This window comes from Anas acuta, chromosome 7 (genome assembly GCF_963932015.1).
Source record: "Anas acuta chromosome 7, bAnaAcu1.1, whole genome shotgun sequence".
Taxonomy (NCBI): domain Eukaryota; kingdom Metazoa; phylum Chordata; class Aves; order Anseriformes; family Anatidae; genus Anas; species Anas acuta.
The window spans coordinates 26,217,990-26,232,801 of record NC_088985.1 but is presented as its reverse complement, the minus strand read 5'-3'; the positions used below and the strand labels follow the sequence as shown (position 1 = coordinate 26,232,801).

The window sequence follows — 14,812 nt, the reverse complement described above, 5'->3', positions numbered from 1 at the left end:
TCTCTCAAGTTTGCAGTAGGCCAGAGTATAATTGTGAACCCATCACGCTGTGTGAGCTGCTGCAGTCTGGCTAAAAGCAGTCACTTAATTCTGCATGTATCAGTACTTTGGCACTGCTGAAGTCAGAGAATGGTGGTGAGAATCAAAGGAGCAAGTGTTCCTGCAGCCAGCTTCCTCCGAAGCCAGGGTCAGAGTGCTGGAGACCTGCCCACCTGCAGGTGTCACGCGAGCAAGTCAGTAGCCACAGCAGCAAGCCTGCGGACTGCATCAGAAAATGTGTATCAGGGGAGAGACAGGGTGGATTCCCACCCTTCCACCATCCCAGAGAAAACAGAAGACCTAGCTCGAGCCCATGGGCATGACCATGAGCCACTGCCAGCAGCGGCAGTTTTGTTGCCCTGATCCCAAAGTCTTCTCTTCAGGGATGAAGCAGCTGAAGGGGGAAGTGTGTGGCCATCATGCTCAGCAGAGCTTGCAGGCCACTTCACACACAGCATCCCTACATGTGTTGGGAGAAGACACTAAGATCTGTGGCACCTTTAAACAGAAAATCATTGAAGAGTCACCAGAACCCAGCAGCACCTGTCTGAGGGCCCAGATTCATTACCTTTCAAACCTCTAATGTCACCCCCAGACTATAGGAATTAGTCTTCAGGGTTTACAGTCCTACAGGCAACTCTCTTAAAAAAGGCTTCTTAAATTTCTGCTCGTTTTGTGTCACATATTTAATGAAATCTGGTAAGTTTATTCTGTAGTACCCCCCGCACCCTCCCCTCCCTCATCAAGATAATTTTAAAATGCATTATTTTCAGCATCTGCTCCTCCCTGTTTCTGTATCACTGCTGCAAATGGGATTTTTGTTCGTGACATCAAGAGAAGCAAAATAGGGCTGCCTAAGATAGTTTTCTGGCTGATTACACAGAAGTAGTGCAATAGTCATAAGCAACAGATAAGTAGCTCTGGCACATCACAGTTTCACTTCTCTGGGCTGTAGAACACCATAAATATGTTAAAATGCCCGGCTCTGCACCACTCCTCGCTCTACAGAGCCCCACAGCAGCCTCGGCTCTGAGTAACAGATGTGAACACAGCTCTGTGGCGAGGACCAAACCCTGCTCTGCCTCCCCTGGGGACCACAAGTGTACACCTGGCACATCTACAGGACACCCTTTACACACTCTGGAGCTCTGCTAAACCTTGTGAGGCCTCGGATCAGCTCTGATACTTGGGCTTCCAGTGGAAGCATGGCTGCGGGACGCTCAGTCTCACGAGCTGGGTCCGGGCTGAACCAGGCCGAGCCCGGAGCCCTGCCCTGCAAGTGCCGTGCCCAGGGATGGTGCTGGATGGCTTCAGAGGTGCCCTGGGGGGCCCCAGGAGGGTGAATCAGGGTGCAGCCATGTTAAACAGATCAAACTGATGGGAGGATGTTGAATATCTCAGCCAGGAGCCCCAGGTCACGCCTGACGCCCCCTCTTAGCATAAAGCTCCCCATTCCAGCACGTTCTGCAGACAGGCTGCCTGCTGACAGGACTGAAAGTTGCCATGTCCCACAACCAGATTTCCTTGCTTTAAAATCCAGAGGGTTCAGTAGTAGAAAACTGCAAAGGTGTCTTTCCATTCATCAGCCAGCTACCTCAGGATCTAGAGCAGGTCTGCCTCAGGTCTGAAAGCAGACTTGCAGGATAGGCAAGAACCTGAACCAGCTCCCTGGGTTCACAAGAGTACAGGCCATCAGGAAAAATCTCTGCCTACCTTTGCCATACTTTCCATTCAGATAATGCCTTCTGGCTGGAATTTGATTTATTCCCTCCTCAAACACACCCACTCAGTGATATTATTTTCTTTTCCTTAAAAAAATAAGAAATTAAAAAAATAGAAGACTCTCTGGTGCTCCCTTGTGTTCATGTTCAGGTAGCATGCAACGTAAAAAGCTGGGAAAAGCCAGTCAGGTCAAGGAGAAACAGTTGCAAAAAAGAGTTTATGAAGGTGGTATTTCCTGAATTTCCTGAGCACAAAATGTTTTCATTTACTGACAGGACAGAAGCCATGAATTTTACACATCTCAAAAGCAAATGCACACAAGATTACTGTCCCGGTCCAAGGAAAGATTGAAGGATGAAGAGAAAAATGGAGGATGGGAGGAAGAAGACAGGATTAGTGGAAGTAGGTCTGGATTTGGACCATTTTAACAGGTGAAAGAATCTGCTTTAGAATATTTCATATGGTAATATTGTGCTTATGCATGTGTGTATATATAGATTTGTATTTCCTTCCTGTGCAAGAGTTTTGAAATTGTCAGAAAATAGTGTTTGTTAATAAGTAATAATTTTTCTGGAGAATAATTTATAGCTACGTGTGTGAGTCATCTTCTGGGCTGCAGTTGCACATGGACCTCCATTTCCAATCTAGTTCATAAGATTTTCATGCAGTAGCACAATTTTGCTTGTATTCCTACAACCGCAGGCAAATGTTTAAATATTTTACAAACAGAAACCCTTTTTCAATGAATTTTTTAGGCCAAGATGTAATGTTTCCGTTCCTATTTGCTTTGAAAAGTTTCATACTGTTAAAGAATGCCCTGGCTGGGGCTTGAACTGCAAAAGCAGCAGCCCTTTCAGCTCTTATGGATACAGACAAATTCTGCACTGAATACACGTGATCACTTTTGAGATTCTGGTAACACCAGCAACATTTAATTAGAAAAAATATTTCTGCTTTGTATTCCTTTGCTAGCTGCTTTCCAAGTTTACAGAATTCCCAACATGTCCTCACACAAATCTGAGCAATTCAGAGGTGCAGACCATATCTGTATGAGAACTGGATTCTTAATGAGATGCCTGAAAGGAAGGAGCCGGCTGGCAGACATGCAGCTATTTTCTACGTGGATTCTGCATCCATTTCCTTTCCTGAGTAGCTCTATAAATCTGAATTAGGAGTTTACTCAGAGACACAATCCATAACTAAGAAATTGGCAGATAGCTTGAGAATGAAAAATATACTCTGGAGAATGGATCAGGTTTCATGTTCCTCAAAGTGTATGAGACAACCAGCAGGAGAACCGCTAAGCCAGACCATGTCCCAGACAATGTTTGAAACAATACAGATCAAAACCTCTTAAAATCTACTGAAATAAATGGAATGGAAGCCTTTGAGATTTATGGCCTTCGGCCTTTACAGTTTCCAGTCCCCAGTGAGTCTGGCTGGACATACACTGCTTGTGAGATACCACATAAAATCCTGTATTCTGAAAGTACGAGAAGCAATGTGCACTTGGCACACAATAACCACGTCATTCATATTGGGAAACTGAAGAGTACCACAATTCAGGATATGATGATAAAAGTTTCTGCTTTTGCCTTTGTTGTATTTTTGGCTGCGCTAGAGTTAATTTTCTTCGTAGAGGCTCAAACAATGCTGTGTTTTAGATTTTTGATGAAAACAGTGGTGATAACTTACTGATATTTTTAGTTGTTGCAGATATTGCTTACACAGAGCCAAGGACTTTTCTATCATCACGAAGTACTGCTTATTATCCATTGGGCACACAGTGGAAACTAAAATACAACCAATTTAACAGTCAGGGCTGTTCACCACCAGGAGTAACACCCTCTACTTGTTAGTGATGGAGTGATTAAAAACTTGTCCTCTTAATCTATGGTGTGCCAATTATGAAATACACTGAAACAAAACAGTTCATAAGATAATTATATGATGGTAAATAAGCAGAAAGTTCTGTATTTATCAACAGATCTTAATAGTGAGATGCAGCATGCAAGCATATCACCTGGCAGCAAAGAGCACACCCAGCAAGAGATGAGAATAAGAGCCATTTCACACAGGACTGTTATGTCCCAGGCTCATGAGTGGTGTCAGGTAGTCCAATGGTGTCTTACCAAATTGAGCCCCAGAGCCAAATCATGGTGCAAAACAGAGGCAAGACTTTATTTCTAGGCAGAGTACAGGCTGGTGACAAGCAGAAGGACTCCACATGCCAAGCAAAGCAAGTTTGCCAACTCCCTCTTCTCTTTGAGCGTGAACATGCTGCTTTTCTTCTGCTTGGATGAACTATTATTTTTAAATAAATGCTGTCCCTAATCTAGGATGAAGCATCCCAAGCCTCAGTGCTGCTAATAAAAGAACTCCAATTAAATAATAAATAAATATATTGTTAGTTTTGCTTTGTTCTGAAAAAGAAGACACACAGGTAAAAACAGCACAAATTGGCTAGGGAAGAAGCCTGCTGAGGAAAATTTGGAATGATCTGAGAACACAACCAAAGTTGCTTATCCTGCCAACATAAGCATGTGGGAGGAAAATAATCAGGGAAACTAGTTCATCGAGCACCTGAATAACAGCTCTATCACTATAAAGAAATGGGGAACAACTGAAACGGAGAGATCAGAAGGGAAAGAATACAAAATATAATAATAATAAGATGTCTAGTGAAACTCAAACTTAGCCCATTCACCAGTCAACTGAGTAGGGAATGGAAAAGGCCTTCGTGAGAAGGGTGTTTGGAGGCACAGTTCTCAGAAAATAATAAGACCAGAGAAGTCCTTTTCTGTTCCACTTGGGAACCCCAAGAAAGAGTTGCTGATTTTTTTTCTTTTTTACACTTTTTATATCTTTTTATAACACATGAGCTGATTACATGCACAGCCTTGTCCATCTTGGGTTTCAGTTGCAAAGTGACTACATAGGTGAATAAAATGATGAATAAAATTCTTATAATGACAACTGCTGCCGAAGTACAAGCTCTTTAAACCTCTTTAAACCTGGCAAGGCCAGTCACTGGAACAGATTGGACCTCACTTTCAATGCATCCATTGAACAATGGGAGTAGTCTATAAATACCACCCAAACCAGTGCTCCTGTCATTTTCTCAGTACCTTAGAGTTGGATCTATTGATTTCTCACCAAAAGAAAGAATAGCAACACTGTCATTAAGGGCTGAAGGGGGGCAACGGCTGTAAAGGTTTCACTACTTCAACCATAGCCAATCCTTTATCTCTAAGGGGCAGATTTAGTCATGTATATAACATATTTCCAATAACTCCCTACTTTCTCCCCTAGTTTCACACCATTTCCCACAATACTGCTCACAAAAGCAGCCTCGTCTCTATCCGCTGAGTTAGTTCAAGGGTAGAAGAGTAAGTCTAATGGTATAATGAGGACCCTCAGGAGCAAGGCAGACAGAGCAGCACAGTAAAAGACTGCTCTGGCAGAGCAGGGGATCTCCCAATTAATCAGCATTGAGAGCTAGCCTGTTTATTATCTCTCAAGTTAAAGCAGTGCTGCAACATGTTCTGCTTTTAGCAAAATGGACTGAACCCTAGTGCTTAATACAAAGTAAACCAGTAAAAGCATATAGGCAAACCTGCTTTCACCTATATCTCCTGGGACAGCAGCTAGGGTTGACTTTCATGTCACTTCAGCAAGCAGTGGCTCTCAGGATTTGAGTTTAATTTATTGTATCACCTCTACGGCAAATGCATTGCAGCAACCCAAGCATCAAGCATAAGCAGCTACTGTAAACTTCAATACCCCCACTCTAAGTGCAGAGCCCAGTACCAGTATAGCTAGAAAAGAAACTTCCCTGGTTTTGAAAGTAATCTCTATAAACAAATCTTATTCCATGCAATAAAGTTTAATGGTACTAACCCACCCACGTGCCCTCTGACATGTTCATTACAATTTGCAAATCCCTGAGGAAATAAGGAGTGTTCAGCCATGCTCTTCATGCAGGTATATCTGTGCCTGGTCAGCTCTCACTGCCACCCACTCTCTCACTTTTGAATTAACTACCCGGCTATTTTCTAACCAGTTTCATGATCCAGTGGACAGAGGAGAGAATCCCAAATTAAGGACTCCTCCCAAGAACAGCTCTCTCGTAGATATCAGAAATTTCAGCCCTTCTTCTCCCTGGTCCCAGTCACCTGGATGGAAAAGGGCAGGAAGAAGAGAGTCACAGCAACCTTGGAAAGCAGCCTTCATTCCTGCTGTGTCTCCTGGTACAGTTTCTTGAAATTAAATTGCCTTCTGTATGAGTGATTTCAAAGGTGCAGCTTCAACCAGGAGTTTGGGTACACATGGTAATGAGCACACACACAAACACAGGTGGCTTCTCATGACAAGTTACCTGGTTTGTGAGTCCAGAAACAGGTGGGTGGTTATCGCTCCATTATTGCTTCCAAGGGCTCTTGCAGGCATGAATTGTTGGGCTGCTTTTGAAAATGTCATCCTCCAAACAGGACAGGTGCAGAGAGAGGTCAGGCTGACAATTTGTACAGCAGTTACATTGGAAGTCTGCAAAACATGGAGACAAAAGAGAAAGGCACACTAATCTTAGAGCAGTTTTAATTGTACATGTTTAAAACCAGAAGGCATCATCTCACAACAAAAGCTCTCCATGGCTGGCAGCTGATACCAGCTCTGTCATTGGCATCTTAAGTGTTTTAACTACCTTCTTTGTGAACCTCAATTTTTACTATCTGTAAGATGGAAAGCAGGAGCCAGAACTGGTTGTTGACACAACAAATGTGCAAATTCCCAGTTATTAGCCCATCACTCAAGGACTTGAGAGATCAAGTTCACCTCCTTGTTCTAATGTTGGCTTCTTGCAAGCAGGTCACAGAGGCCCCTATTCCTACTGCCTTTTCTGGTGCCAAAGAAAGACTTAGAGGCCTACTGTGGTATCTAAAGACAAAAGAACAATGACTGAGAAGCTACCATGAGGCTTAATTTAAGGTCTGTACCTGTCTCTTTCCACTGTCTGATAGCCAGGAGTTTTCCAAGCTAATCCCTCTGCTGCACCGCAAGATGCTGATGACCTGAGTATATTAAAGATTGAAGCTAACAGGAGTACTGAGAGAAAAATGACTCTGTGAGAAACCTAAAATTCATTAAGATTAAAATCACACATTATTTGCTAACGGTCCGTATATAATGCACGATAATAATCCTTAGTTTTCCACTAATGCTTTTCAAACACTTTATAAAGGGTTAATTAATATGATTGTGATGGAGACGGGGAAAATTATGAAATAGACAGGAGTTCGGTGATAGATCAAGGAACAGAAATCAGATTTTATCCGGTGTCTTTGCTGTTGGCTTTAACCATCAGCAGACCGTAGCTGAGCCACGGACCCCAAAGTATTGCAATCAGGAGCAGTGTGTTACAGCTGGCTACACACAGCTCTGGAGAAGGTCCTATTGATCCACTGGAGAGGAAGATAACGTTTTAATAACCATTTAACTAAAACAAATTGTTTATGAACTGCTTGCAAATGGAAACTTAACTTAAAGTGTGACTAAAAATAATCGAAAGAAACTATTTCTCTCTCCAATTTTAGAGCAGAGAGACAGTTGTAATAAATGCTATCAGCTAGCAAAATGCAAAATTAAAAATCCAAATCCAACAAAGATTATTCTCTCTTCTATTAAACTTGGGAGCAATTTATGTTATTTTATTTTCACAGAACTTTGTTTAATGTCTGCTAGATTGCCTAGGAACTTTGCATAAAATAGGAAAGAAAGAAGGAGGGAGGGAGGGAAGAAAGGAAGGAAGGAAATCCAGCAGATGATTTCTACAGCCTTCTAGGAGTAGCACAGGGTGTGCTCACTTGCAGAATGCTGTCTACCTATTGAACATCGATGAGCTGTATTAACCAGCCTAAAACTGGTCCTCCAAAAATGACTGTTTTTAAACTATTTGGGATATTTCTCCTAAGTGTGACCAAACAGCTGCGCAAACAACCCCTAACTGAAGGATGCTGAAGCCTTCAACTAAGACAAAATTTTAGCCATTCTAAAGTGATGGAAAGGGTTTACCACAGCAGCGTCTGAGAACCATTTCCACTGGACCTTGAAGCAGGTTCCAGAACACAGACCTTCATTTCTGTACCAAAAGCTGCCCGATGCTGTAGGTCAAGCAACAGCACAGCCCACTGCAGCCAAAGGCAAACAGAAGGGGTGCTTTATTGCCTGAACTAAAACCCTTTTGCTAGGGAGGAGACGTGCAGAAATTTGGCCATACCCTTTATTGGTTATTAACTTCACTCTCCTGGCCTATTTCTGCCACCTGACAGCTCGTATAGCCAAATGTAGCCTTCCTCTCAATCAGTGCCAAACAAGTGGGAAAAATATTAGTTCTCTGTACCCACACTTGCTTTTTTTTTTTTTTTTTTTTTTTTAATCATAGATCTATCGAGCTGAAGGAAATACCACGCAACAAATACACAGCACATTCATCAACATTCTCATCTGTCTCACGGGCTTTCCATCACTGCCATTAAGGAAAAAGTAAACCCCTGCTGAAAATTTATCCTGGAAGAATTTAGCATTGAAGGAAAAAGAGCCGTGTCAGCTCACAACAACAGAAAACCTATTCAGAAAGGGGAAAAATCTCGCACTGGACCTTCTCTTCGCACTAGAGCTCTCTGATTTAACAGCTTCCAAAAGCAGCAGGGAATTTACTGCTTTAAATTGCTCTCCGTGTGCTCCTATGGATCACTCATACACATGCTCAGCTGAGCAAAGGTGAAACCTGTCCCAAGGGAAGGTAGCTCTAGCCTTGAAATAGGGCAATTATGCTGCAGAGTGAACGAATAGTTGCCTTTAGCAGGAGATTGAGTGAAGCTTCCCAAGAGCACTGGGGTCATCGTGTTTGATCAGGTCTGTCATTTAAAGAAGGGACAGGTTTGTTTTTAGGACGTGACCCTCTCTGATGAAGCGGTCTGTGGCCTCCTGTATGAATTTGCCATGTTCTGAACATCCACCAGGCTAGAAACGTCCTCAGAGGACAGAGCAGGCTGGATCTTCACGCTCTAAATCAGACAGACCCAGTGACTCTCAGGCACTGCAGTTTAGGGTACGGTCACTGTAAGAGGCCTGAGGCCACTTTAATCCTGAGCACAGCCCAGAGTCCTGCTGAAAGCAGCCCAGCAGTGGCAGGCACAGGACTGCAGCTTCTCTGCTTTAAAGCCCTTGCTGCTGGCATTCAAATTCACCAGGGAATCCCCCTGAGAGGTGGGATGTGCGGATCAAGGGAAACCCAGCGCAGCAGCTCTGCTAGCATCAGATGGGCTGGGGCGAGTATCTGCATCATGCACCCAGCACCCCCAGTTCACAGAGCTGTCTTCCAGCAGCCATGAGGGGACCACCCTTTCAAGGAACAGAAGGGGAGGTAGGGGTGAGGAGTTTAATACGTCTCAATGAATTAATTCCTTCCCTCAGCAAGCTGTCAGAAATCAATCAAGCAGTTGGCAGTGGCTCTAAGTGTACAGTTTAATCTCGGTGCTCCTTCACAGCTCGTATGACAACAAAACCGTCCTGCGTTCACTGGGGACCATGCATTATTCAGGGCGTTGTGACAAAAAGCAGAATCACAGGAGAAGTGGATGAGACAAAGCGAATTCTGAGTGAGAATAAAAAGATTTTTTTTTATATGTGTTGCCTAAACAAAGCCTTAAAAATGACTTCATTTTCTACATGCCAAAGTCCAAATGAGGTTATATCAGAGATCCTCTGGCCTACTGCCACCTTGTTTTGATCTACAGACACTCACATCACTTTCCAGAGGAGACTGGTTGAGTAGCTTTCTTCTATTTGGGTGTAATTAGAGAACCACGAAATGTCCCTTAGGTTAGGGAGTGAAAGATACGGAAATCCTGACGCAGAAACTAGGCTGACCAGGATGCTGCACAAGTGAGCATGTACACATATGCACAGAAATCATGCAACCACTGTGATCACATCAGGGGGAAAAAAAATAAAAATAAAAAAATGAGAGGACACTGGAGGGGGGACACAGAGGCCAAGCTCTGAGAGAGGGCTGAGAAAAGAGCAAGTTTCAGAGCAACATACTGGCTGAATGGGGAGGTAGATTTTTTTTTTCCTTTAAAATATTTTAACATTTGATTGTATTCAGTTTGTTGACAGAAACATTATTTTACTTTTAATGAGCATTAGTCTGGTTTATATACAACAGAACAAAACAAGAGCAGAAGGACAGGTAGGACCGGGTACAAAAAACAGAAGCTACCCAGGTCACCAGGGCTGAGATTTTCAAAGATGCTCAGGAAGATACACTTAGATTGCACTGGAATTTGGCATTTCAAGCTTGAGTCAAAGATTACCTAGTGAGTCACACAGATTTTTAACTGTGCAGGGCCAATCCTACTGAGTCCTGCCAAGCTGACACGTGTCCACATGGTCTCCTCTGGCCAGTGATATCACAGCCCCTGTAGGGCTAAGAGCTGCATGAGGTTCTGCTGCAGCCCCAGTGAGAGCCTATTTGAAAAGTGGGTGACCAACCTTTCTTACAGCTTCTTTAAATGTTCTGCTCATTCCAGTTTGAAACCTTGTTAACCCTTAAAACATCAACCTCTGGGAAATTAAAACAAAACAGAAGAGCCTGAAAAGTCCCTTTGGAATTTGGCTCAAAAACTGGAAAATTGCAGCCCAACTTTACAAGCAGAAAAAAGAGGCACAAAGTGAGAGAGTCAACACGGCAGCACTATCGGTAAGTCAGCGAGAGGTCCAGAGCTCAGCCCTTGTGCTCTGATCAAGCGGTGTCCCTGGCTCGCAGCTGGCAGAAGGGGAAGCACACAGCAGAGTGCAGCAAATAATTATCCTTAAAACGTCAAGATCAAACTCCAGCCTTATTTCGTACAGACACGTTTCAGGGGCACATCTTCCCACTGCTGGGAGCACAGAAAACAGCTTTGAAGATGACCAAAAATAAGCCATCTGTTAGGGAAGGAGAAATCATTGCATCTTTTTCAAAACATGAGCCATTAGGATTTCATTATTATAATGATGTTTTATTTCATTTGATGTCTGGCATTTGATGTCAACACTTCAGAAAAAAAAAAAAAAAAAAAAAAAAACTATTTTTTTCCTATATGTATCATTTTTTTCCTTGCAACTACTGCTGTTATAAATCTCTCATCAGTTACAAGAAACAAAGTAAGTGGGCAGGGTGGGATGCTTTGTAGAAGCAGTAAGTATTTGGGAAAGAAGTCCCCAGGATTTGTACATCAAAGACCATCTTAAGCAGTGTCGGTGGTTCACGTGCATTGCCCAGCCCTGTAAATGTCAGAAGAATCACAGCATTTTGTTGAAAGAGAAACATGCCATGCACTGCTAATTGAGTGAATCAATACACAGAGAAAGCCACAAAGGGAATGAAATGGTTTTGACACACGCAAGCAGTTGTTTTCGATGTACATAACTCTGCCCTTTATGCTTTAATTAAGACAACTTCAGGAACACAGGGTGAAAGACCTTTTCCCCTGCACCCTCCACACCACTCTGCTCTTAACTCCCTGCTGCCTGACATTAGCAGCGGTCAGAAGCCTACGGACACAAAACAAGTCACTGCCACCTCTCAGGAGGGATTCAAACACCAGATGGGATCCCACCAAGCTCCAACAACAACCTTGGGAATCCATGAAGGGAAGCATGTGATGCACTGTTGCCATGACAGGGGCCCGTTATTAAGTGTATTTATAGGGTCCGACCACAGGAGCTTTTTGAAACCTTTGGTTAGTTTTTCATTTACAAATTTCTGTATTTTCTTGGAGATTTTAAAACCCCTGTGTCTCCAGAAAAGCCTTCCAAGATGACTCTAACGTGACTTTTGCAGCCAAACGACTGACAAATGCAGCCATTTAGCAAGAAATCTTTCTCCGGAACTTTTCTCTGTACTGATGAATACCCATGAAATAGCCTGAGACAACTCACTTTGAAAACACTGTAAGGAGCTCCATGGAAGCAGAGACTTTTGAAGCCACTGAGACTTGCACTTTCCCAGAGCTTTCCTTGTAATGCAAATCTCACTCTGCTGCAATGTGAAGATGAGCAATCTCCTCTGGCAGCTGGAGCTTTGGGCCTCTGTCAAGTAGCTCTTGATACAGAGCTTTTCTGTCCTGTTTGTGCCTCTCTGGAGGTCAGGCAGTGAAGGGCCATCCCTGTGAAATGCTGTGTTAGCAAACAGCTGAATGCAAGTACGATGCATTACGTGATCTGCAACTGGTTCCTCAGTCCCCAATAGAACTATTTGCAGACATATTCCTTAAGCAAGGCACTGAGTTAGATTGATCTAATACTCTGAAGCACTCTGCCTGCTTTCCTCATGTAATTTTGTTTTGTTTTTTTAAGAGAGCCTAGTGTAGACTGACAAGAAGTCATTTCGGTCTTCCAAGAACTTTCATCCTCACCTGTGATCTTTTGCTTACTGCCAGCTCTGAGATTACCAAGGTGGGACTGGAAGGGAAAACAGTTTTAAGGCAAATTAATTACAGCAACTAGAGGCTGAGTTCATATAAGGCTTTCCTGACTGATACTACAGCTGGAGAGAGAAAGAAACGAGGACTAAAATAACACGGGATTTTTTTCCAGTCAGACAATGAGCAGCAGCAACCTGAAGACTGAAAAGCGGTGTGTGACCAAATCAACAAGATACGTTCTGGAAACCTAGCTGTGGCACAAAGCTGGGTGAGAGAAGACCAAGATGAAAACTTCTCTTCCTCCCACCCTTCATAGTTTGGAGTATAAAGGAGGCTGGATGTTTAAAGCCCAGTCCTGCTCTTACTGTTCTCACAAGTATTACTTGGTCTACAGAACAGAGTGTTACCCACAGAAAGCAGATTCTGCCCCCATCAATTTCTGGCGTCCTGTTGTTGGCACCTCTGCACTTACAACACTCATTATTGCCCTGGTGTTTGTCTGTCAGCTGTTTGCACCACCATTCAGAATGCCTGTGGCTGCCAAGCATTCTTGGAACTGTTCAGGAAGGACATCGGCCTCTATGCTCTGATTTTGTGATTTTATTCACACCTTCCCCGAAAACATTCTGAAAAGCATTCCTCTGAGGACAGAGTCTATGCATTACTCAGTGCACTCAGGTAACACCTAAACTTGCCCATCCTCTCTTCACTGCCCAGCCAAGTCCTTAAAAAAAAAAAAAAAAGACAAGGACAAATCAAACAGTATGAATTTCTTAAAAGGAAATCTTGTAAGCATGAAGTCTTCTCCATATATATTTCAGAACTGTGCAAAGCCCTTCTCCATAAAGACACTCAGCAAGTGAGTCGTGAATCAATATCACTTTTTCAGTATAATCAAATCTACTAGGAAGAAAGTAGCTGCAAGAAAAGATCAAGCTGCCATGAGAAATATGATGAGTTAACCCTGTTACTTTTTAAGCTACCTAGGAACTTTCATCTCAACCTGTGTAATTAAAAAATAGCATTCAATATCTCTTCAAATCACTTGAAAATTAAGACTCAATAAATCAGTCAAATTAAAATTTAGGCATAAGATCAACAGTCTAATGTCAGTAACATATATAACGTCTTCTGTAGTTGTCAACTGATTAACATCTCAATGTAAGAAGTTCCAGCAACATGTCTCTTAATACTAACTTTGGCATAGAGAAGATCCAAATAATCCAGTATTTTCCCATCTCAAGATTCAGTATGAAACGAGAGGTAATTAAAGAACTACAGAAGATGCAGCCAGAAAAAGATCTTGTTTGATTTATTTCTATACTCTCAGGAATGCCCACTTTGATCTAAACCAATCCTAACAGATCTTAGTTTGTCTTAAAGGTGTTAAAAATCACGTTTTCAAATGGCTTAGAAATAGATCTTTCAAGGCTCTTCAAACTGATTAGTTAGATTAGAGCCCATTAAAGAATGGGCCCTTTAAAGCCCTTTTCCAACATTTTGTACTTCCAATGAAGACTGGTATCTTGAAATAAGAGCTTTCCTCACAGCTAAAAGCCAAAATTTAGCACATTCACTTATTTACCTTGAAGAATTTATTTGCTCCACCCTTTTTCTTGGCCTTGGCCAGAAGGGCACATGGGTGGCTCATGGTCAACCAGCTGTCCACCAGGACCCCCAGGTCCTGCTCCACAGAGCAAAGGTTCAGAGGTTCATAAAGACTCAGAGGTTTGGAAGCTTCGTATGAAGGGTGTGTTAAAGGGAAATATTCCTCCGCTCATTACAAATATTTCTTCTTGTTTCTTCAACTAAGTTCACTGAGAAACTTCCCTTGTACTATGCCTGCCTTCGCCAGACAAATGGAGATGTCTGACACTGAATAAATGCCTAAAAGCAGCAACAGACAGGAAAGTAGCAGGCTGCTGATTCTCACTGCAGTGCTGTACAAACAAAGTGCACAATGCCACCTTGTACCATCCCAGAACACAACCTTTAATTTGTGAAGTTATTCGGTGCACTACAGCCTTGTTTCTATTCTTCTTACTCTCTGGGAACCAAATGGCTTCTTCCACACTGTAGACTAGCATGGAGGGAGAATTAATTTAGCTACTTTTGAGTAAGACCATGTATTGTCTGCTCTAATTGGGCACAGTTCAAACAGTTACAAAAGGTTTCACAATAAAGCTTTCTTCTATTAAATTCTCCCTGGTCCCGGTAAATTCATCACTCAGATTTCCCCCTTTTATTTTGCTTCATACCAAAAAATGAGAAGCAGGAGGAACCCAGACTAAAATTTTGAGCATGGGTCTCTAATCAAACACTGCTGTGCCACATCTCTGAAGGCTTCCAGAATTTAGGACCTGGCACCCTGAGGACAAGGAATAACTACAAACAATGTCATGTTTTGCATACTAAAGTTTCCCAGGCAGCCTACTGAGAAGAAAATGATTTTCATTTCCCTTTATTTTCTACACTTAAGATTTGCCCAACAGAATATGTTGTTTTTGCAACCGTGTTGGTATGTACTTTAATCAAATCACATCTTACAAGCTAAGCAGAGTCAGAACTTGAGCAGAGCAGAT

General features: G+C 42.6%; 1 long non-coding RNA gene across 1 annotated transcript in view; it reads right to left on the bottom strand.

Moving 5' to 3' along the window:
- Positions 1-4,221: 4,221 nt before the first annotated feature.
- Positions 4,222-14,812, bottom strand: part of LOC137859647 (uncharacterized) — a 53,492-nt gene continuing 42,901 nt past the window's right edge. Inside the window, exon 3 of the long non-coding RNA XR_011098430.1 lies at positions 4,222-6,306. This is a non-coding gene — a long non-coding RNA (uncharacterized lncRNA). The remainder of the gene's footprint in view (positions 6,307-14,812) is intronic.